Source organism: Photinus pyralis, unplaced genomic scaffold (assembly GCF_008802855.1).
Source record: "Photinus pyralis isolate 1611_PpyrPB1 unplaced genomic scaffold, Ppyr1.3 Ppyr1.4_LG10, whole genome shotgun sequence".
Lineage (NCBI taxonomy): Eukaryota > Metazoa > Arthropoda > Insecta > Coleoptera > Lampyridae > Photinus > Photinus pyralis.
In genome coordinates, this window is record NW_022170250.1 from 8,749,292 (window position 1) to 8,772,651 (window position 23,360).

A 23,360-nucleotide genomic window follows, 5' to 3' on the forward strand; every position below is an offset into this window, starting at 1 on the left:
CTTCGGATCGACTTCCGTGTTTTCAGGTTTCTTGTCTTATATATTTAATTTTCCTACCTTTTCTTATTCTCACCGTCTTCTTCTACTTTTTCTTTTGTTTCTTTAGGGATTTCTTCTCGTCTCCTTTCGCCATTTTGTAGTTATTTTACTACCCTCACACCTTTTTTTGGTCTTTTTTTCTCCTTCGTTTTATTTCTTTATTCTCTTTTCCTTCGTTTTTTTAAAATTCCACACCGCACCCATTCCTTCTTACAGTCTTGTTCCTACCCTACCTTCACCTTCTCCTTTAGGGATATTCCATATTCTTCCCGCCTTCTTCACTGTGATCCTCGCTTTCCTATTATTTTGTTTTCGCTCCTTTGCTTCTCTTTATCGTCTTTTTTGTCACGTTCTTCTTGTTACCTTACAATTTCTTTTGACTTTTCTTGATTTCTGTTTTTAGCCCTCACTCAGTTTGTTTTTTTCTCGTCTTTATCGTGCGTTGTTCTTGTCATGTCATTCCATATCTTGTCTTATGTTCCTTTCGTCTTCTTCTCGTCATCTTTTCGTCTTCTTGTCTTCTTCCCGTTATGTTTCCAGTTTTCGTTTTTTTAATTTCACTTTCTGCCTGTTCTTCTCTCTGTGCGTTTCCTTTACCTCTTCTTTTCTCGTACACTTCCCGTCTTGTGTCGACTGTGTTCTCATCCTCTCATCTCTTACTTCCTCCTTACGGTCCTCTTCTCCATGTCTTGTTATATACTTTTTGTCACCTCTCTTTTTCTTCTCATCTTTCCTCACGATTTTCCTGGGTTTATTCAATAATCTCTATTGTTCCATTTGCGTTAATTTCTTTTTACTTTCTTCTTTTGCCCCATTTCCTCCCCCACCTTCCTCTCTTCTTCGAGATCATCAAAATCTGAAAGATCTTCAAAATCTTGGAAATGAATAGAATACGCCCCAGAGGTCTTATGACAGTTGCAGAGGAATTTGTTCTCTGTTCTGGGGGGTATGCCATGTGTCAGAGACCCCCCCCCCCCAGTTATACGTTCTGCCTCAAAGCGTTCAGCCCTAAGTGGTCTTTCCTCAACTGCTTCAAAAAATCATGGTGTTACAGAAGAATTCCATACTGGGGGGCTTGTGGTATGACAGTTGCAGAGAAATGTATCCTCTTCTCCTTGGGAGGTATTCCATAGCCCCCCAGACCCCCCGGGTATACGTTCTCAGTTCTAAGGACTTTCCATCGACTCTTTTCAACCAAGAATCATGGTGCTAAGGAGAAACAATACCAAAGCGGGGGGTCGGGGAGGGGGGGGGGAGGAGGGAGATTGAATACACTTATGACAGTTCCAGAGAAACCAATTCTCTTATTCCTGGGTGGTACTCCATACGTTTCAGACCCCCCCCCCCTCCCGTGATACGTTCGGTCTCAAAACCTTTAGCCCTGAGGACCCTTCCCAAAAATCATGGCACTCAGGGTCAAGAATAATAACAAACCCTGGGATCTAGGGGGTATGGAAAACTTCCTAGTATACGAAGGTCTTATGATAGTTGCAGGGAAGTTTGTTCTCTCTCTCTCTCTTGAAGGGTATTAGAAACCCCCCAGAATCCACGGTGGTACGTTCCGCCTCAAAAGTTTCAGACCTAAGGACTCTTCCCTCGACTCCTTCCAAAAATTATGGCGTTGAAGGAAGGAGAATACCAAATCGGGGTGTCTGGGAGGTAAGGAATACCCCCCCCCCTCCTCCCGTATACAAAGGTCTTATGACAGTTGCAGATGAATTTGTTCTCTCTTTCCTAGGGGGTCTTCTATACCCCCCAGGTTCCCTCGTCTCCATCAAAAAATTATGGTTTTAAGGGTTAGCAATACCATTGCATCCCCCCCCCCCTCTCTCGTATATTAAGGTCTTATGACAATTGCAGGAAAATTTGTTCTCTTTTTTCTGAAAGGTAATTTCATACCTCTCAGCCCCCCCCCCCCCCCCCACCCGAGTTGTGCGTTATGGTTCAAAACTTTTCCCCCTGTAGACTCTTTCCTCGACTCCTCAAAAAACCATGGTGTTAGGGATACTGGAGGCTAAGGTGTACTATCAGGTTTGGTCATAAACGCCATGATTTTTAGAAAGAAGAAAGAATCTTCTAGAAGTCATCTCATATTTTCTCGTCTTCTTTGCGTTTTCTTTTCGTCTCCCACCTTCTTTCCATCTACTCGTCTTCCTCATTTCATCTACGGGCCTTGTGCCTATCGTTTTCCCTTACCACAATTATTAATTTCTTTTCTTCTTGTATTCCCACTCTTGTTTCTTCGTCGTCTGCTTTTCGTTTTCTTTCAGTCTTCTTTTTGTTTAACGTGCCCTTTTTATCCTTTCTTCTCGTATTGCTAACTCATATTTTTTGGTCTTCCCTTCTCTCGCCCACTTTCTTCCCATCTAGTTCTTCTGTTCTCCTCGTCTTCTTCCGATCGTTTTATCATTCTCTTCTGGTCTTCTTCTTGTGTTCTTGCGACTTTGTTCCCAATTTCACATTTCACCGATCGCCATCAAAATTCCAAAAGACTTCAGAAGTTCTAAGCAATCACTCTTTCCTCTTTTTAGCCTCTTCTGTCCCACCGTTCCGCTTTGCAACCCCTTTCTTTCTATTTTTACAGATTTAAAAAACCCTTAAAACCTTCCGCTTACAGTTTTCCTCTTAATTTCCGCCCCTTTTCATGTCTTCTATTGGGTTCATTTTCATGTCTTCTATTGGGTTCATTTTCATCCCCTCATTTTTTTCTCATATCCTCGTCTTATTTTTGTCATTCTTACCCATTTCCTTTCTTTAAACCTTAGTTTCTTCTTCTTGTTCTCGTCTGAACACGTCTTTTTTCGTTCTGATATTTCTGTACTTTTCTTCGTGCACGAAACAAACAGAAACAGGTATGTGGAGTTGGGGACGTTGAAATTTGGGGGAGGGGTGCTAGATCCGACATCATACACCATTTACATCTACGGATTTGGTTTGGCGAGCTCATAAAACGTGTTCGTCAAATGTTACCGTAGAGATTAGTACCATCGTGGTAGGTCTCCAATTCTTTTCCGTAGAGATTAGTAAAGTCTAAATATTCAAAACTTGGATTACGGATTCGTTTGCAGTTGCGGTATGAGAAAAACCCTAAATCCGTCGAGTGTGTCACTTCATTCGTTAAGCACTGCAGATACAATTCAAACTATTCGATTTAATTTAGCGTCCCCGGCTTGTCCACAAGTTTACGTAATTCAATAGTAATTAAAACTCGATAAGTTTGCAAGGTCATGCAAATTGGGTTTGGGAGTTCTCCTACTTTTCATTGTAAGCCGTAAGACGTACTTTTAAGTGGTTGCTCGTAGAGAAATTTAATGAATAAAACATTAGTCAACTCCTTTGTGCCTTTTTTTTAAATAACTTACCTCGTGAAAACCCCCCGGTCTCCATCTTTGATTTGTGTCGGCGGCCGGACTAATCCCACGCGTGTAAATTTCCACGTTGCAAGTAAATTAGGGGGGGATAAAAATTAATTTCGTAGGAAAACCCGAAGACGGTAACTTTTATCGGCCATGATGGATGCCTAAATTTCGCCGGTTCTCTCTGCGCAATAATTTGTCCCCCAATTGGAGCCCTTGGGACGTATAACAAATCCGCGCTATAAATACTCATTTGAGATTTCCTTAACATCGTTCGTTTACAATTTTCACTCGTTAAACGCTGGTTTTTCTCTCTTTCGCCTGATATTAGGTGTTTTTTTTAATTCCGACCTCGTTTGTAAATGACAGTTGTGAAACGTTCGTAAATAAACCAGAAGTTATGATGATTACTGCATATAAACCGCTTTACGGGTGGAGGTTAACTGTCAATTATCTTTGTCAGTTGCCGGATTCATGGCACGATGTAACGGATTATTAAATATGCTGTAGGCATTACGAAAATGATCATGATGGCTTTTAAATTCGCACTTGTTTACTTCTTTCTTGAAGTTTCTTGATTTTCTCCCCTCGAATTTTTGAATTTTTAGAAAATGAAAATTTTTCAATTTTTTTTCTGTTTTAATTATCGGTACTAGCAGTCATCTACCATTATGAATTCATGCAACGTACAGAACAATTTATTTGAGTTATTTAGTCTTGACGTAGCAATTCCATCAGTAGACTGCCCTTCTGATATTATCGGCAACATATCTGGAAAACTGCAACAATAAACGCAAATTACGATACGGTAAGTGCCATTAACGTCCACCTTAAGCTTAAACTACGGTCCATATGCTCCTTTAGGACAACGCGATAGCATTGAAGCTCACTTTCGCGTAAAACGGCCGTTTCGTAAGCGCGCCTTTATTGCCCACTCCAAATTTTGATTTACCGCGACGCGTTTAGAAAACACCGCATTCACATTTATCGTGTAAAATAAGACAATAACTCATGCTAAGTAAAATTTTATGTTCCCTTCTCCCTGTCCTCTCGCTTGTACGCTCCCGTTCGTAAAACCTCAACGTGTCGGGAATAGACCATAATAAAACCGGGGATCCGGGCCAAATTACGCGTGACAGATTTCGAGCATTACTGATAAGGGCGAAATTTAAAACGGGCGCGGGTTTCGATCCACCTGTTCGTGACCGTTTAATGAGGCGTGCGAAAAGAATCGCCCTGTATACGATTTTGTAAGTGATCTCTGCGCGTTGGATTAAAATTGTGGGCGATTTACAAAATTAGTGGCTACCGTCTACGTCTAAGTGGATTAAATGTTCACACAACCAGTACGAGGTTTTGGAAGAACGTCTGCAGTTTTCGTACGGGCGAAGATGCTGCAGGGCAGTTTTCTTGCTTTCATATCTGCAACAGAAAAAAACAATTAGCCAAATCGCAAAGTATTTTGACGTTACTAACTTGTACGGATGTCTATTTCCGAAGGTTAGATAGCAAAGGGTCACTTTATTTTTGAGCTAGGACAACTTGCTGCAACATTAGCGCTCTGTTTAAGCATTTGGAGACATGCTCGACGACTCACGCATCATCAATGGACTATACTTAGACGTAACTAACTCGTACGTTGACAAGTTGATTCGGGAGATTTGAAATTTTCGTATCATTGATTGGTCTAGAAGATCATTAATCTTCTTTTTGTCTTGTAAACCAACCTCAAATATGAATGCTCTTTATACCAAACACTCAATGGTCAAATGTCGAGAAATCTGTAAGAGAATTTCGGATAAAGAGCGAGTTATGGGATTTTAAAGATGTGTGCCCCGATTTTATTGGGAAAACGTCTAAACGATTTAGTAAATTTGCTGCTGACTACGTTGAGAGCTGTCAAAATTATTATTGGGCACTGATTTCGTTGGAAAAACGTCGAGTCCCATTAGACTTATGTTGTGTGTAGACTTATGTCATTAAAAAACCATGTGTGGTGCCGATTTCATTGGGAAAACGTCTAAACGGATTATTAACTTTGGTGCTGACTACGTTAAAAGGTGTCAAAACCGTTACTAATCACTGATTTCGTTGCAAAAACGTGAAATCTAATTAGATTGATATCCGAGAAATGAATTTCATGCATTTGAAATCTTTTTACGAAAAGTTGTCTTAGTGGAATCATTAAAAGACGCCGATTTTATTGGCAATACGTTTAAACGCATTAGTAAAATTTGTGCTGACACCGTTGATATGTCGAAAGTCGCTATTGAGCACTGATTTCGTTGGAAAAACGTGGGATTTCATTAGATTGATGCCCAAGAAATGAATTTCATGCAGTTTCAATGAGCCCCTACTTTTTCACGAAGAGTTTTCGTAATGGAACCATTAAACAACGATGTGTGGTCGCCGATTTTATTGGGAATACGTCCAAACGCATTATTCAATTTGCTGCCGACTACGTTGAGAGGAGTCAGAACCGTTATTGTGCACTGATTTCGTTGGAAAAACGTAGAATCTCTCCAAAGAAGTAAGATAGGGTACAGGGATAAGAAGAACGACTGTGCTAAGACAGACAAGAAGATCAGAAAAGAGAACAGAAAGGACAAGAAAGACATGGAAGAAGTAAGACAAAACGGGCAAGAGGAAAAAGAGGGTAAAGGTCAAGGTTCATTGACCACAGAGACAGACACGAAGGATAAGAGGTATAAAAATGACAAAGAGAAATAATAAGACAACATGAAGTGGAAAAGAAGGGAAGGACCAAATAAGAAAAAAAAAAGATAAAGGGAGCGAGAGACGAGGGGTACGAGGGAGGACAACAAGAGCAGGAATGAAAACGGACAAGACGGACACAGAAGAGAGAAGAAGAAAAAGTGGGACAAACATAACAGGAGAGCAACGTGTATAAAAGGAGCAATAGTGACAAAGTACGGGCAAGAGTGACAGAACGAGGTCAGGAGGGGGATACGAAAATATTAAGAAGAACAAGAGAGACAAAAAGAGCAGGGCGAGAGGGACTAGAATGGTAAAGAAGGAGATCAAAAACAGGATGGTTGGAAGGAACAGAAAAGTGAAATAGGAAAGGAATGAAAAGAAAAATAGAGAATGTAAGAAAAGGCCCAGAAGGACAAGAAGTGAAGAAGAACGGACCAACAAGAATTGCAGTAAAGACAAGAAGGGTCCAGAGGGGACGACGAAGAAGAAGGGTAAAATGAACAACTCGGACAATTGAGATAAGAGGGAAACAACGTATAATAGGGATAGGAAAGACAAGGAGAAATAGAAGGGCAATGCAATATGGACAAGAAAGACGAAGAATAGAAAGGGAAACAAGAATAAGAAAAACGCACAGGCGAAATAGGCAGGCAATAGAAACAGGAGCGCTAACGATACAAAGGAGACAAGAGCAACAACGAGTACAAAAAGGTAAGACGATAATGGTCAAAAAGAACAAGAAGAGCAGAAATGAGAAGATAAAAGGCTCATGTAGGAAAAAGAGGGCAATAGGGCCAATATGAACAAGAGGGTTTAAAAGACGAGGAAGTAAAGGAACAAGAAATAGAAGAGGGACAAAAGGGATAATAGTCACACGGGAGAATAGGTGCAAGAGGGACAAAAAGGACAAGGTTGTCGAGAGAAACAAGAAAGAAAAGCAAAGGTCGAAAAAAAGAGAAAAAACAAGAAGAAAACCAGGGACAAAAATGATATGAAAGACAAGAACCGAGGACAAAGGCAAATACTATTTATAAAAGGAGGTGGAAGGACAGAATAAGAGTTCGGAACGGCAACGTGGAAAATAAGAAAAAAACGGGAGGGAGCACGGAAAAACTAAAGAAAAAGGACAGTAAGAAAGAAGCAAATAGCGACAGTGACGGGCGGGACGGATTAGGGGCCAGAGAAGTAAAAGAATGAAATGAATAAGAGGAACAAAGAGGATAAATATATAAAAGAGAAAAGGTAGATAAAAAACTTCATAAAAGAGCAAAAGGGACAGCAACAAGTACAAGAATACCCTCGAGGAGAATAGCGAAATAAAGACGAAAAACTAGAAAACGGACACATGGGCAGTTAGAGAAAAACTGCAGGAACGGGGAGAACGGTGGGAAAGCCCCCGGGGAACAAACCATAAACCTCCCAGTAAAGGAGGACTTGGTAATTTCTATCATAATATTTAATAAATGGAATAGTCCCCATACCCCCCGGTGATACGTTTACTGCAATTTGTCTTACAAGAGGATTTAGTAATGTTCCCATTAGTAGAGATCTGATGAATAAACGTTTCCTGGGGTTAGCGTAGCACCGGGGGGCCTGGGGGTTATGGAGTACCCCCAGCAAAGAAAAATTCAATGACCTTCTTTGAAAAAGTCACAAACATTCCGGCAAAGGATAACTTGATAATTTCCGCCATAATATTAAAAATATACCTCCCCCCCCCCCCGGCGGTTGCACGTTTACCTAATTTATTCTTACAAGAGGAGCTAGTAATTTTTCTAAAAAGTACTAGAAGAAATGTGATAGCTATTTTTTTGCGGTGGTTAGCGTAGCACCGGGTGGACTGTGGGGGTGTAGGAATACCCCACTAAGATAGAAAGATACCATGGCAGGCTCCGGAAAAACCACAAACCTCCCAGCAAATGCGGAATTAATAATTTCCGTCAACATCTTTAATATATACTGGGGGGTTGTCCATATCCCTCACACCCCCCGATGATACGTTACCAGCAACTCTTCTTTAAAAAAAGTGTTGTGATAGATCCTAAAAATTTTTTGGGAGGGAATATAGTACCGTGAGGCTGGGAGGTAACATAAAGGGACTTTTAAAGAATTCAATAAAATTTTAGTATCGTTGAATGAGGATTCTAATACAACGTTCAATCCCATCGTAAAAATAAGATTTTTTTAGGAGGACTCTGAAAGAATGTAATTTCAAGAATATTTCAAAATTGTGTAGCTCAGTGGTAGAGTGTTGGAGTACATAGCCGGAGGTCGGGTGTTCGAAACTGGGCTGAGGTAAAAATTTTTCATCTATGTCCTTAGATCAGTTTCGAGTATTCTGTTACTCCTGATTAGGCTTACCTACAGTTTTCCTAATTCGTAAGGTAAATACCGGAGTAGAATAGAACAACTTCAGACCTTCTGCAGGAACACCTCTAAAAAGCATTATGTGGATCACTCTGTATAATAAGGTAACCAGTAATTATTTAGCAGAATAGAAGGGTCTCAAGAGAGAAGATCTGGCTGAGCTTTATCCGAAATATTATACCTGATTATGCGTAGTGTGAAAATGGGTTTTCTACAGGGGAGTGTCGAACGGGCCGGAGTAGTATAGAACAACTTAATACCTTCTGCAGGAACACCTCTAAAAAGCATTATCCGGGTCACTCTGTATAATAAGGTAACCAGTAATTATTTAGCAGAATAGAAGGGTCTCGGGAGAGAAGATCTGGCTGAGCTTTATCCGAAATATTATACCTGATTATGCGTAAAGTGTGAAAATCAGTTTTCTACTGGGGTGTCGAACGAGCCGGAGTAGTATAGAACAACTTAAGACCTTCTACAGGAACACCTTTAAAAAGCATTATGCGGGCCACTCTGTATAATAAGGTGGCCAGTAATTATTTAGCAGAACAGAAGGGTCTAGGGAAAGGAATCTGGCTGAGCTTTATCCGAAATATTATACTTGATTATGCGTAATGTGCGAAAATGAGTCTTCTACAGGGGAGTCTCGAACGAGCGGCGGGAAAACGATTTGAACATACGAACAAATTCCAGAACAGTCGATGCTATAATAATGTGGCCAGTAATTACTTAGCAGAATAGAAGGGTCTCGGGAGAGAAGTTCTGGCTGAGCTTTATCCGAAATATTAATTAATTGATTAATGATTAGGCGTATGTGTAAAAATGAATCTTCTACAGGGTAGTCGCGAAAGACCGTGACTAGTATTTATTTAGCAGAATAGAAGGATCTCGGGAGAGAATTTCTGGCTGAGCTTTATCCGAAATATTATACTTGATTAATGATTATGAATATGTGTGAGTCTTCTACAGAGGAGTGTCGAATGAGCGGAGGGAAAACGATTTGAACATTCGAACAAATTCCAGAACAGTCGATGCTTTTGGAGACAATGCGCTAAAAACCGTTTATCAAGACAGGTATTCCGATTGCGGGGACTTTTGCGATAAACGAAATCTTGAGGATTCTTAATCTTGGGAATATTCTCTGATGATTCCAGAAGTTGTACAGATCCTGTAGAATTTTCGAAAAATTCTAAAGATTTTGATATCTGAAAATTCTGGACTACAAAAAACATCCGAAATTCTGAGTTCTTAAATGTGTGGAAGTTCTGTAGATTGATAGAGTTCATTAGATTTTCAGTCTTGAAAATTCCGAAGACTGCTGGCGCTGAAGGTACCGAAGATTTGAAAATCTCTCAAAACTCCCAAGATTTGAAATACTGCCGATTCAAACAATTTTCGAAGTTCTTAAGGTTCAATATTTTTGGAGATTCTGGAGACAGGGATGCTCCTAAAGACTTTGAAGGTCCGTGATGTACTCATGTCCCCTCAATCCTCCTTCAGCCTCTTTCACAATTCGATTTAGTTCGAAAGCCTGTTGAGGGCCCAGAACAAGAGAGATAATAAATAAATAAATACATAAATAAAAAAATAAAGGAATATAAAAATAATGCATATACATTATTATAAGTAAATTTGGAGGGCAATTTAGGCATTCTATTTTCTTCCCTTGCAATTATGGTGGTGGTGGTTGCCAAATCTTTCAGAGAATTTAAGGAGAATTCTGAAAACAATGAGAGATTAATTTTAAGACAAGATTGCGAGGAGATGGCCACTAGAATACAGTGGAAATGAACAGAGATTTCAGGTGACCTTAGGGGATCATCAAAAAAATGCCTTGGGTGCCTAAAAAACATTTCAATGCGACAAGAACTTCACTATCATTTATTGAAATACATTTCTTAGGCAATTAAAAAGTATTAAGGGAGAAGAGACTGCATGTGACTTGATTTTGAAGATGGTATTCATTAACAAAAATATGGTAGCGATATAACAATAATCTAGATATGACCAACTCGTACGGCAATGCAATGTGTCAGCAAACACGACGATTTTTATATAAACAATGAGCTATGGGAATACAAGCACAACGTTCTTAGATTACATTTGTCGCACAGCGTCTGGATTTTGGTCTTGTCAGCATACTATCAGTGGAAACCCATCTCTAAAGCAGGACGAATAACAAAAGCGGACGAGGAGTCACTTCAATTTAGAATTAGAGAAACCCTAACGCAGTAGTCCTCCGCAGCGGAGGTATGCAAAGATGACTCGAAAGAGCGGAAAGTTCTGTTTAGGGTTTAACGTAGGTATAAATCTGAGTCTGACATTTGTATTTTGACCCAGTCAGGACAAATTTATGCTACGTTCTTAAACAAATTTGAAATTTATTGCCGCACGCCTTGCGCAGAGATCCACTAAAGTACGGAATTTCATTACGGATACCTTCCGACTAAAATGACAGGGCGAAACTAATGACAGCGCCGTTTCGACCGCACGAAATGCTTCGATCGGGAACCTAATCGTAATTCAAACACAAAAATAAACGCCCTCGCTCTTCCGCGGAAAAGTTAAAAGGTTCCCTCTTCACGAAATCGAGTACATCAGAAATGATTTTGCGCTTCATTTCAGGTCGCTTTAATTTTTCTATTCGTGCAGCTTCCGCACTCTCCCAAACCAACCGTGAAATTGTCGAAAGTGCCTCGCCGCATTGATAACAAAACGAATCGTCACACCCTGTTTATCCGTATCCTGAGCTTTCGAAAGTTCAAATTTGGCGTCTCGCGGGACGAATTGCGCACTTTCATCTTTTCGTTTTTTTTTTCGTCGGAGGCATAACGAAATTTGCGCGTCTCGGCGCTCTCTTTTATTATTTACTTGGGAGTCCTTATTAATTATTTATGCCCCGCATTAAGATGAAGGATGGAGGCGCGGACGTTGTTACCGGTTTTTCTTGCAGAACTGGAAATAAAGCAATAAATATGTGCGAATAGCACTACGCCACGGTTGATATATGTACCATACAAGCAACGTTCACACTTAAACTTGCAAAATTTATCGATGTTCATAAAAAGAAAAGCAATAATCCTAAATTTAACTTTAGGCAATGTTCATTCTTCATCTACCGATAATAAACAGAAAAGTTCTCAGATCGATGTTCTCGGTCGAGGTGCCTCTTTTTGTGTAGGCCGCCATTCTGAATGTTCGTATTAATTTATGCTTGCGCGAGCTTTTTATTACACCGCCTCCGAGAATTGCACGTCATCCTGAATAAGGGATGAGATGATCTTGCGAGCCGTTTTGCGAATTAACTTGGCCTTACGTAGGTAATAAAGGCCCCTTTTGTGTACTATACAGCCGCACTAATTTCACGTCTACACTCTGTTATTGCGCGTTAATTACACAAATTACACTTTTATCTCGCGCTTCAGTTTGTATTATCACCTGATGCTTAATATAAGTGAAACGTAAAACTTCGCCTTGGATTTCCGGGGCTTTTGTAATTACGCCCGTGTTGGTCACGCTGATTTTTACCTCGACGTGACCAACTCGTACGGAGCGGCGATGAGTTTGAGATATGTCATGTTACGTAACACCACTGGTTCCTTTGCCATAGCAATTTTCGCCTGCATTCACGTCGGGATGCTCGAAAGGAAATTTACAGTATTTCCACACCCGAACACTCATCATAATTTATAAAAAGCAACATTACGTCCTTCTAATTCTTTCTCGAATAAAAGGTTCGTAGGAATACAAGATCCTCAACTTCCTCCCCAGGATCGACGACTCGTTGCGTGCCACTGAAGCATCGTTTACGTCCTCCTCGGATCTACAGAACGACTATTGGCACATCAACACCAAAGGTAAAACATATCCCTTTGTATCACTGGTTCACTGCTAGGTCTGTTCTAATTCTTCCGGATGCCCTTTGATCTGCGCAATGCACCATCTATGTTCCAGCACCTATTGAACCGTTTGAAGGCCAAACACTCTCCCCTACTGCATCTGTGACCCCGAAAATCGCATGTTTCGGATGCTCGTGACACACGCAGCCCGCGATCGGCAGCTCAACAATTCCATACAATGCCAGAGTGCAGCCGCTGGTGGTAGTAAACGTGAACCACGAAAATGGCACAAATGACGGGACCAACAACACTGTACGCTGGATTATTTTTGGCATATATGCCCATAGCAATCCTCGCCTGCCTACACGTCGGGATGCCTGAAAGGAAATTTACCGTATTTCCCATTTCCCCTTTACGCATCAGCAACTTATACCAAACAAGAGAAAGATATGGGGGAAAACTCGGCCAAACCAGAACCACCGTTTCTAATTACGACTACCCACCAAATGCTAAGGGGATTGTTCGCAACGGAACAGCGAGAACCCTCAAACACAGAGCTGTATAGCTGTTACGTGGTGGTGGCCTTGGAAATTAGGTAAAGGTAAAAGTCGCGTGTCACGTGGAGGTGACCTTGTAAATTAGATGAAGATGAAAGTCGCGTGCCATGTCGACGGTGACCTTGGAAATAAGGTTAACAATTGATATGGCGTTAGATAACATATTCAAGGGCACACAAGGTCAATAGGCCCATTTTTGAGGTGTGTACACGTTCGAGGTCATCAAAGACTTCATTGTTATGTGGTGTCTAATTACGCTCTCAAGATCATTCAAGGTCATAAAGTACATTTCTTGCGGTGATAAATTCTATTTTCAAATGCATACAAGGCCAATGGTCCCATTTTTTGCGGTGTTAAATTATTTTTCGTCAAAGTTTTCACTTTTATGTGGTGTCCAATTACAGTCAAGGTCATCCAAGGCGGTGTGTAAATAAATCAAGGTCAATGACCTCATTTTTATATTATGTGTAATTACATTTTCAAGGGCATACAAAGTCAATGACCTTTGATCACATTTAAAATGAATTATGTCACCACAAAAATGGGACCATTGATCTTGGAAATGAAATTGGATGACCTTGAGAATGTAATTATACAGTTCATTGACTTTGGATGACCTCGACCATTTATTTTGACAGCTTTGAATGTCCTTGAAAATGTAATTAAGTATACATAATAATATAAAAATGAGATCAATGACCTTCATTGCCTTTTGAATTTAATTAGACACCGTAAAAATATGATCTTGGATGACCTTGACTGTAATTACAGACCACATAAAAATGTGTAATTGACCTTTATAACCTCAAAAATAATTTGACACCGCAAAAAATAGGCCATTGACCTTGTATGACCTTGAAAATGTAAATTGGCACCGAAAGTCATGGAAGCGTTGACCTTGAATGACCTTGTATGCCCTTGAAAATGCAATTTAAGTACATCAATTGTTGACCTAATTTTCAAGGTCACCGCCCATGTGGCATGCGGCTTTCACCTTGACCTGATTTCCAAGATCACCGCTCACGCGACACACGACTGTCACCTTGACCTAATTTCCAGGGTCACCTCCACGTGGTGCACGACTTTCACCTTGAACTAATTTGACCTACTTTCCAAGGTCACCACCAGATGGCAAACGACCTTGAAGTGGTGCAGGATTCCCTCTGTATAACTACTCATTTTTAACGTTTTTGAAATAAAGTGGCACCAGGTGGTTTGGGGGTATTCTATACTTCCGTAGACACATACTCTTTAGCAAATTGAGATTAGGTTTACTTTTCCACTTTTATGTGGTGTCTAATATTACAGTCAAGTTCATCCAAGGTCACATTTGTGCGGTATCTAACTAAATTTTCAAGGACAATCGAGCTCAATGACTTCATTTTTATATTATTACGTTTTCAAGGGCATACAGAGCCAATGACCTCTGATAACATTTAAAATGAATGGCACCACAAGAATGGGAACAGATTGGCCTTGGAAATTAAATTGGATGACCTTGAGAATGTAATTAGACATTCAATTGCCCTGGGCGACCTCGACCATGCATTTTTTTGACACAGCAAACATGGGACCATTGGCTTTGCACCCCTTGAAAATTTCATTATAGATTATATAAAAATAAGGTCATTGACCGTGATTTACTTTCAAAATTTCAGTCGCTTTGGATGACCTTGACATTAATTAGACACCACATAAATGTGAGGACATTGACTTTACATAACTTCAAAAGACAATTTGACACCGCAAATGAGACCCTTGAAAATATAATTTAACACTCAGTCATGGAAGCTTTGACCTTCACTGACCTTGCATGTCCTCGAAAATGTAATTTAACACCACATCAATTGTTGATCTAATTTTCAAGGTTACTGCCCATGTGGCATGCGGACTTCACCTTGACTTAGTTTGCAACATCACCGCTCACGCGACATACGACTGTTACCTTCACCTAATTTCCAAGGTCACCTCCATATAACACACGATTTTCACCTGGACCTTATTTGCAGGGTCACCTCCACGTGGTGCACGACTTTCACCTTGGACTAATTTCCAACGTCACCGCCACGTTAACTTGAACTTCGTTCTAAGGTCGCCACCAGATGGCAAACGACCATGAAGTGTTCCAGAATCCCTTCTGTATAACTACACACGTTTAACGTTTATAAAATTAACGTAGCACCAGGCGATCTGGGGGGATAGACACATTTTCGCAAAAAATGGAGTCATTGACCTGAGGTATGCCCTTGACTTGAAAACGTAATTTGACAACGAAAGACATTGAATTTTTGACCTTTATGCCTTTGAAAAGGTAATTTAACACCCCATACATTGTTGACCTAAATTTCGGCCTTCACCTTAACCTTTCCAAGGTCACCTCCATGTAACACACAACTTTCACCTTGACCTAATTTCCAGGGTCACCTCCACGTGGAACAAGACTTTCATCTTGAATTAATTTCAAAGGTCACCGTTACGTTAACTTGGCGTAATTTCCAAAGTCACCACCGGATGGCGAGCGACCTTGAACTGATCCAGGATCCCTTCTGTATAACTACTCACGTTTAACGTTTTTGAAATAAACGTAGCACCAGGCGGTCTTGAGGGTATTCTATACCCCATAGACACATACTCGCAAAAGATGGGGCCATTGGCCTAGTATGACCTTGAAAACGTAGTAATTGGTACCGAAAGACATGGAATCTTTGACCTTGAATAACCTTGTATGCCTTTGAAAATTAAATTTAACACCACATAAATTGTTGGCCTAATTGTCAGTCATCATCCACGTGGCATGCAGCCTTCACCTTGACATAAGTTCTAAGATCACCGCTCACGTGACGCACGACTCACCTTGACCTAATTTTTAAGGTTATCTCAATGTAACACTGTTTTTCACCTTGATCTAATTTCCAAGGTCACTGCCGCGTTAACTTATTTTCCAAGGCCACCATCAGATGGCGACCGACTTTGAAGTGGTCCAGGATCCCCTCAGTATAACTACTCGCGTTTAACGTTTTTGGAATCAACGTAGCACCAGGTGGTCGGGGGGGGGGGGTTCGGGGTTCTATACCCCCATAGACACATACTCGCAAAATAACTTCTCACGTTTAACGTTTTTGAAATAAACGTGGCACCAGGCGGTCGGGGGGGGGGGGGGATTCTATAACCCCATAGACATGCTGCCTAGCAAATTGAGCTTAGGTTGCCTTTTCTCATGTACCACAGGTACATTAAATCAATTTGTGTACCCCAGAACCACCAGTGCCAATTCTTTCCAGAACTCGGTACTGCTCGCGAGCCTTTCGCTTGAAAAAGCGCTCCAAGCGAAAAATGCGGACTTTTCGAAGCGGCCGCCTGGTGCTCGATACTCGAGCGTTTACTTAAAGTGCTCGGCGCTCGAGCGATTTTTTCGCTCTTGAGCGGTTTTTTCGCTCGCGAGCTCTTTATTCGCTCGCAAGCTTTTTTTTCGCTCCCGAGCACTTTTCCCGAGCGCTCGCGATGCACCACTTTTAGAAGTGCTCGGAACTCGCAAGCGATTCTGCTTTGCAAAACGGCTCGATACTCGCGAGCATTTTTGAGACAATTAGAGCGCTCGTCGCTCGACCGGTTTTTTAAAACGCACGACCAAGCTCTGGTTCTTTCCTAAAACATTCTCTCTTCAGGCCACTGGTGATAGTTTATAGGGAATCACAATCAAATCGTTTCTTTCTTGAGAAATATTCCAATACTTCACAAAAATCCCCATTCATTAAAATTCTCTCCTGGATGCTAACATTTAACGTTTTTGGACGATTGTAGCTTCGGGGGGTGTGAGGGGTATGGAATATCCCCTCGAAAAATTCTTTTGAAAGTTAGTGTTCGATTACCCTTTCCATGATTACCACAGGTACTTTCAAGGTAGTGGTCGAAAAAAGGTAATTGAACCTGCCTGTCTACTGAGGGGTTTTCCATACACCCCCCCCCCATCCAGACCCGTCCCCAGTTTTATCTTGTATAATAATCGACGTCATACAAACGTGACTAATCTTAACAATAAATGTTTGGAGTAGGTAGTCGACCACATCCACTTTCGCGACCAGTTTTGGGGAACAGCGCATTCAATTAGAAATTCTCCTCTATTTATCATCCATATAAAGGATATAGGGATAATTTACGTGCAAATTTTTAAGATTGTAATGTTCAAAGGTTGTGGACCATGTGCATTTTAGCGTTAGATTTAGGGGGACAGCGCACCGAGTTAGCAATAAATACACAATATGCAGTTTCTTGCTGAAATTTAGAGGAATGATGCAGAAGGAATGGCGACTGTACCAAGACTGATGATTTCATTAACCTAGCAAAACACCTGTAATAGCTCGAAATAGGAATTCCGATTCGTATCATGCCAGTGCCGTACAGGTTGATCCAGTCGAAGTACCAGTTAGTAAAAAACGTTTAAATTTCTCTAACTCTCCCAAAAACATGATAGTTCAATCCAAATAATGTCAAATCTGCATCAAACAGGTACCAATAGGCGATTTATAACTTTTGGTAGAATTTCCCATTCCTGTACACATGACAGTTGAGAGTTAATTGTCGTCGCATCGTTACGCAAATCAATCAGTGGTCATTAATATCACATCGTGTAAATGGGCGGGGCCAGCAACACGAGTTCATAAAACTGAATGTTGAACAGATTTACACAACGGTTTCAAGACTAAAGTTACCCAACTAAGCGATATCGTGCACCAATTTGGCCAACCGTTAACATCAAAATAACTAGAAATTTCTACGGCATCGCCGTTCGAATTAAAAATTTATGGGAGAAGTAGACGTTAAGCTAAAACAGGTAAACACGTATATATAAGCCGTGCTTTTCGTAAAACTTTTCCAATGAAATTTATATTGAGGGATTTTATTATTCTTTCTAAACTGGAACAAGTATAAAATAAATAATGAAATTTCAAGTATAAAGTTTCAATACGGTTCGAACTGAAAATAAGGAAAAGAGAATTGGTATATCTTTCCCGGAAAATCGTTTGGTCTTCCGAACGCAGACCTAAATTTTTTTTTCGGTTCGTTGTTGCTTCCTGTTATTTATTGCTGTCGATCCGATCGGCTATGCACATAGTTCAAAGGCGCATTGAGAAACACCATGATCGAGACCTGCCAAGTCGATTTTTTTCACATGAACTGTGCTACAAAATGAGTGTCTGGTTGAAAAACAGCTTGGGATCAATCAAGGGTGATCCAAAACAGGAATTCGTCATAAATTTGAACCGAAAACAGCAGAGAAATCTACGATTCCTGTAATTTGAATAATTTCGAAAATTTGCAGTGGCCTGAGGAACGCAGAAGGAAACTATTTGAGATTATTGAAACGCAAGCACGTTAAACAATTGAAAAAAAAACGAGCAGGTCTTTAATTACAATTTTTTCAGGTAATCACATAGCCATCCCGTACAGGTTGGTAACGTCACGACTACTCATCGAGATATTGACTGAATTTTGTTTACCAAGCTCAAGAGAAGACCCGTTATGGGTTCTAGAAGCTGTAGAGCTCGTGAAACCTCTTCACTAAACACATTTAGCGTCCCCTAATAAAGCCTTCTAGTAAAACACGAATTTTTATGCAATTTTTAAGCATTTTTAAATGGTCTTAAACTCGGACGGATAAAGCCTTTTGAGATCCCTTAGAAGCTCTTGAAAGCGCGATTTCTTAGAATACTCGCAACCCCAAAGCGTAAACGTGGTATTAAGTAAAACATAAACCGTTACTGCGACACAATTAATCTGTACGGTAGCGACATGGTTTTCAAAATGGACGGTCAGTTAAGGGCGCACGAACAAAAATTATTGCGGTAAAAGTAAATTCTCTACCTCTTTTATGCATTTAAATAGAGAATTTGTCCCGGATTTTGAATAATACAGCCGACGTACAAATTGTTGATGGAGAATTTTTACATCAGAGAGCAACCTGGTCTTTTTATGACACGCCCGATAGAAAATGAATATTAAAATCCGTAGGAACCTAGACGTAACGAAGCTGTATGGGTTCATTAGTTTGATATAACTAATCCGTATGGCAATACCGTGGTAAATCTAGCAGGTGGAAAAGTGTTCCTTGATAGGGCGTAATCCTTTGGGAGTCAGATTGAAACTCGTAAACTAAGGGAGAAAAAGCGTGAAACCATAACTCAATTAGTATTGTATCCCGTTTAATCCTTTAGGGCAGAAATTAAATTTTTTCCACGAGCTTAATTAGGCACACGCGTTGTATGTTGTATGTCTTACTTGAATAAAAATTAATAAAGTTATCACATGGGGTTTGTCGCCACTTAATGCGCCTGTTTTGCATCATAAGTGGAAAATAAATGTGGCATACGTTCGCCTTACGGGCCTCGTTACTTATTCAGACATTTGTAATGCTACATTATTCATTCTTCGTTTATTATTTACCTGCATCCCGATGTCGATTTGTCGTGTAACACTCAATTATTCAATTTCATTTGTATCACTTAGCGGGCCCCCTCTCTGTGGGACGAATTTCGCACCACCGCAACATTTCCTCTATGTGCGTGTAGTTAGCGCTAGTCATGTTTGGGCTCACTCACTTTATTGGATTGGGGAAACGTTTCCCTTGATAAATCCAAACCTCGATACTACTAACTTGTATGGCGTTATTTTGACGCAACTAATCTGTACGACCGACGCTTGCACAAATCGTTCAGTAAAGCAAAAACCTCTCAAATTTTCTACACTAATTTAGAAAATGCTTGGGGTAGTTCGGGCGTGAAGTTTAAGTACAAAATTAAATAAGTCGCTTCTGGTAATTTTAAAAGAGAGCCCGTAGCAGGCGCCCAAGACGAATGGCGCACATTTAATGGCATTTACGAGCAAATTGAAAGCGATTAGATATAATTGAGTGCGTTATGCGTAGAAACTCAAATTTTTTTACGGCTCCCTCGGCAATAATCACGAAACGATATTAATGGCTCGAACAGGATATTTGTGTCGAGCTTGCAAAATAACCCCCCGATACCGAAATACGTTTCAAGGGTCGAAAAAATAACGCATCTGAATAATTCGGGAAAGTTTTAAGCGGCCGAGTATGAGCTTGTCAAATCGCTTTCGGAATCCGACGAAAAAAGTTAGAAGCCCTTGATCGTTTATAACATTGACGGGCGAATTTAAAAAAGTTTGAAGCACTTTCTGTGCCATATACGTGTATAATTTGTTTGTCGAATACTTCTCACGGCAAGCATTCCGTTGTAGGCGATTTGTCAGGGATACAAAAAGTGTGTTCGCGAAATTCTTCTTCTACCACTTAGGGTAAGAAATGGCTCCGATATTTTTACAACGCATCGCGAAAACCACTCTATGCGGAAGATTTCACGGTTGAAAACTTTATCTGATGCACTCGAGTGGAAAGGCAGGTGCGCGGTTTATCGATTTGTAAATTGGGGCACAAATACGAGTACGTGCGATCCTAAAAGGATTCCGAAATGCATTTGGTGGCAAGGCAATTGTACACGAGTATTGTTTTTTCGTACGTATTTAACGTTGAAGAGACAAACCCTTACGGCAACGACAAATGGTTCAAACGATTTTCAGACAACCATATCAATCAGACTATTCATTCTTTAAGATTTGTTACTTTAAAAACTTTGGTGAGCCTTTGCGACCATTTAAAGGAATTTTTAGGAAGCTTAAAGGTCCTACTAAGTAAATCCCGGTCCTTAATAACTAACTATTAATCTTTAAGGGTTTACAAAGGCCTCTAGGAGTCTAAGAAAACTTTGGACGTTGAACTACGACCAACCTTTGGACTTTGAACGGCGACCGACTGTTGGCCTTTACGCGACGCACAGCAAAGTTTGGGCTTTTAATGCCAACCAACCTTTGGACTTTGAAAGGCGACCAACCGTTGGACTTTGAACGACGTGCAAACTTTGAACTTTAAAAAACGACCAACTTTTGAACTTTACACTAACTCAATTTCGAAGATCATCACATCGTTAGCCTTGGAGACTTTTATTTCGTTTTGAAAGTCATCGGAGAGTGAGATAACTTTGACTTCACCTGAATTCCACCACATGGAATTTTACATATAGTACTATTCCTATTATCCCTATAAGACCTTCCCTTGCTTCGGTCCACGACTGCCCAGTAATCGCTATTCGATATGCTTCAATTTGGGGAGATTTATAATCGCTACTTCCTCAGTAAAAAAATTGGGACCCTCTGGCCCTCACAAAAAAGGGGTCATTGACCTCGAAAATCAAATATATCACCAAGAAACTGGGGCCATTGACCTCTGGTTACTTTAAAAATAAAAAATAACACCACAAAATGGGTTTATGAATGGCGACCAACCTTTGCAGTTTGAACGGCGAGCAAACTTTGAACTTTGAATGTCGAGCAACTTTTGGACTTTGAACCGTGGGCAACTTTCGAATTATGCACGGAGTTGATTTAGTAGAATATTCCTATAGGGGTATCGCTGGCGTTGAGCATGAGTGCTCGGCGTACGCTATCCATGACTTCATATTATTCGATACGCTTGAATGCGGGGGCTTTATAATCGCTGAGTAAAGGGTCATTATTTGAAGGTTAAACATCACAAACACGGCGAGCAAACTTTGGACTTTGAATGTCGAGCAACTTTTAGACTTTGGATGTTGAGGAACTTTTGGACCTTGAACGGCGAGCAACCATTGATCTTTCTCGCCGGGACGAGAGCAAGATAACGTTGACACCAACCGATTGATACCACGTGGCACACTAGAGGGGAAACGGACCCTTATGTTTGACATTGGCCTACTTCTCAAGGTCACCGCCAAGTGCCGAACATCCTTTGAAGTTTACCATGACAATTAGGCACCGCAAAGAGGTGTCGTTGACCTTTGGTACCCTTGAATGTAAAATACAACACAAAAAAGGAGCTATTGACCTCTGATAACTCTAATAGCTAAAGCCCGTGAGCATCACTTTGAAATACTTTCCAGGGTTATAGTCAAGTAGAGAGCTCAGAGAGCTGAGATAACACAGACAGGTCCGACAGGTCCTACAGGTCAGACATTTCAGGCAGTCAGGCAGTTCAGGAAGTTCAGAAAGTTCAGGCAGTTCAGACAGTACACAGTTCAGACAGTTCGGACAGTTGACAGTTCGGACAGTTTGGAGAGTTCGAACGGTTCGGACAGTTCGGACCTTTCGGACAGTTCGGACAGATCGGACAGTTCGGCCAGTTCGGACAGTTCAGACAGTTCGGACGGTTCGGACAGTTCGGACAGATCGGTCAGTTCAGACAGTTCGGACAGTTGACAGTTCGGACAGTTTGGAGAGTTCGGACAGTTCGGACAGTTGGGACCTTTCGGACAGTTCGGACAGATCAGACAGTTCGGCCAGTTCAGACGGTTCGGACAGTTCGGACCGTTCAGACGGTTCCGACGGTTCAGACGATTCAGACAGTTCAGACGCTTCAGACAGTTCAGACGCTTCAGACGCTTTAGACGCTTCAGACGCTTTAGGGAATTCAGACAATTCAGACAATTCAGACAATTCAGACAATTCAGACAATTCAGACAATTCATACAATTCATACAATTCATACAATTCATACAATTCATGCAATTCATGCAATTCATACAATTCATACAATTCATACAATTCATACAATTCATACAATTCAAGCAATTCATACAATTCATACAATTCAAACAGTTCAGACAATTTAGACAATTCAGACAATTCAGACAATTCAGACAATTCAGACAATTCAGACAATTCAGACAATTCAGACCATTGAGAATTAAGATTGAAATATTTGAGACTTTTGACACAATTGGGACAATTGAGACAATTTAGACAATTGAGACAATTGAGACAATTGAGACAATTGAGACAATTGAGACAATTGCGACAATTGAGAACATGCAGACTATTAAAATAATTGAAACGGTTAAGACAATTCAAACTAGTGAAACGTAGGCAACAACAAAATTGACGATTGACAATTGAGTGAATTGAGACACTTTGAGGCTTTGTTAGAATTGAAAGAGTTAAGAGAGTTGAGGGTGTTGAGAGAGTTGAGAGAATGGAGAGAATTGAAAGAATTGAGAAAATTGAGAGAATTTGAGAGATTTGAGAGAATTGAGAAAATTGACGGAATTGAGAGAATTGAAAGAATTCAGCGAATTGAAAGAACTGAGAGAATTGAGAGAATTCAGAGAATGGAGAGAATTGAGATAATTGAGATAATTGAGATAATTGAGATAATTGAGATAATTGAGAGAGTTGAAGGTGTTGGGAGAGTTGAGAGAGTTGTGAGAGTCATAGGGGTTGAGAGAGTTGAGAGAGTTGAGAGAGTTGAGAGAGCTGAGAGAGTTGAGAGAGTTGAGAGAATTGAGAGAATTGAGAGAATTGAGAGAATTGAGAGAATTGAGAGAATTGAGAGAATTGAAAGAATTGAGAGAATTGAGAGAATTGAGAGAATTGAGAGAATT

The 23,360-nt window shown here is 40.5% G+C and overlaps 1 protein-coding gene across 1 annotated transcript in view; it reads right to left on the reverse strand.

Moving 5' to 3' along the window:
* Positions 1–1,977: 1,977 nt before the first annotated feature.
* The window catches only part of LOC116162024 (TWiK family of potassium channels protein 7-like), a 164,669-nt gene continuing 143,286 nt past the window's right edge, over positions 1,978–23,360 (reverse strand). The window contains exon 4 of the mRNA XM_031475541.1: positions 1,978–4,817. The gene's annotated coding sequence lies outside the window, so the exon portion shown is untranslated. The remainder of the gene's footprint in view (positions 4,818–23,360) is intronic.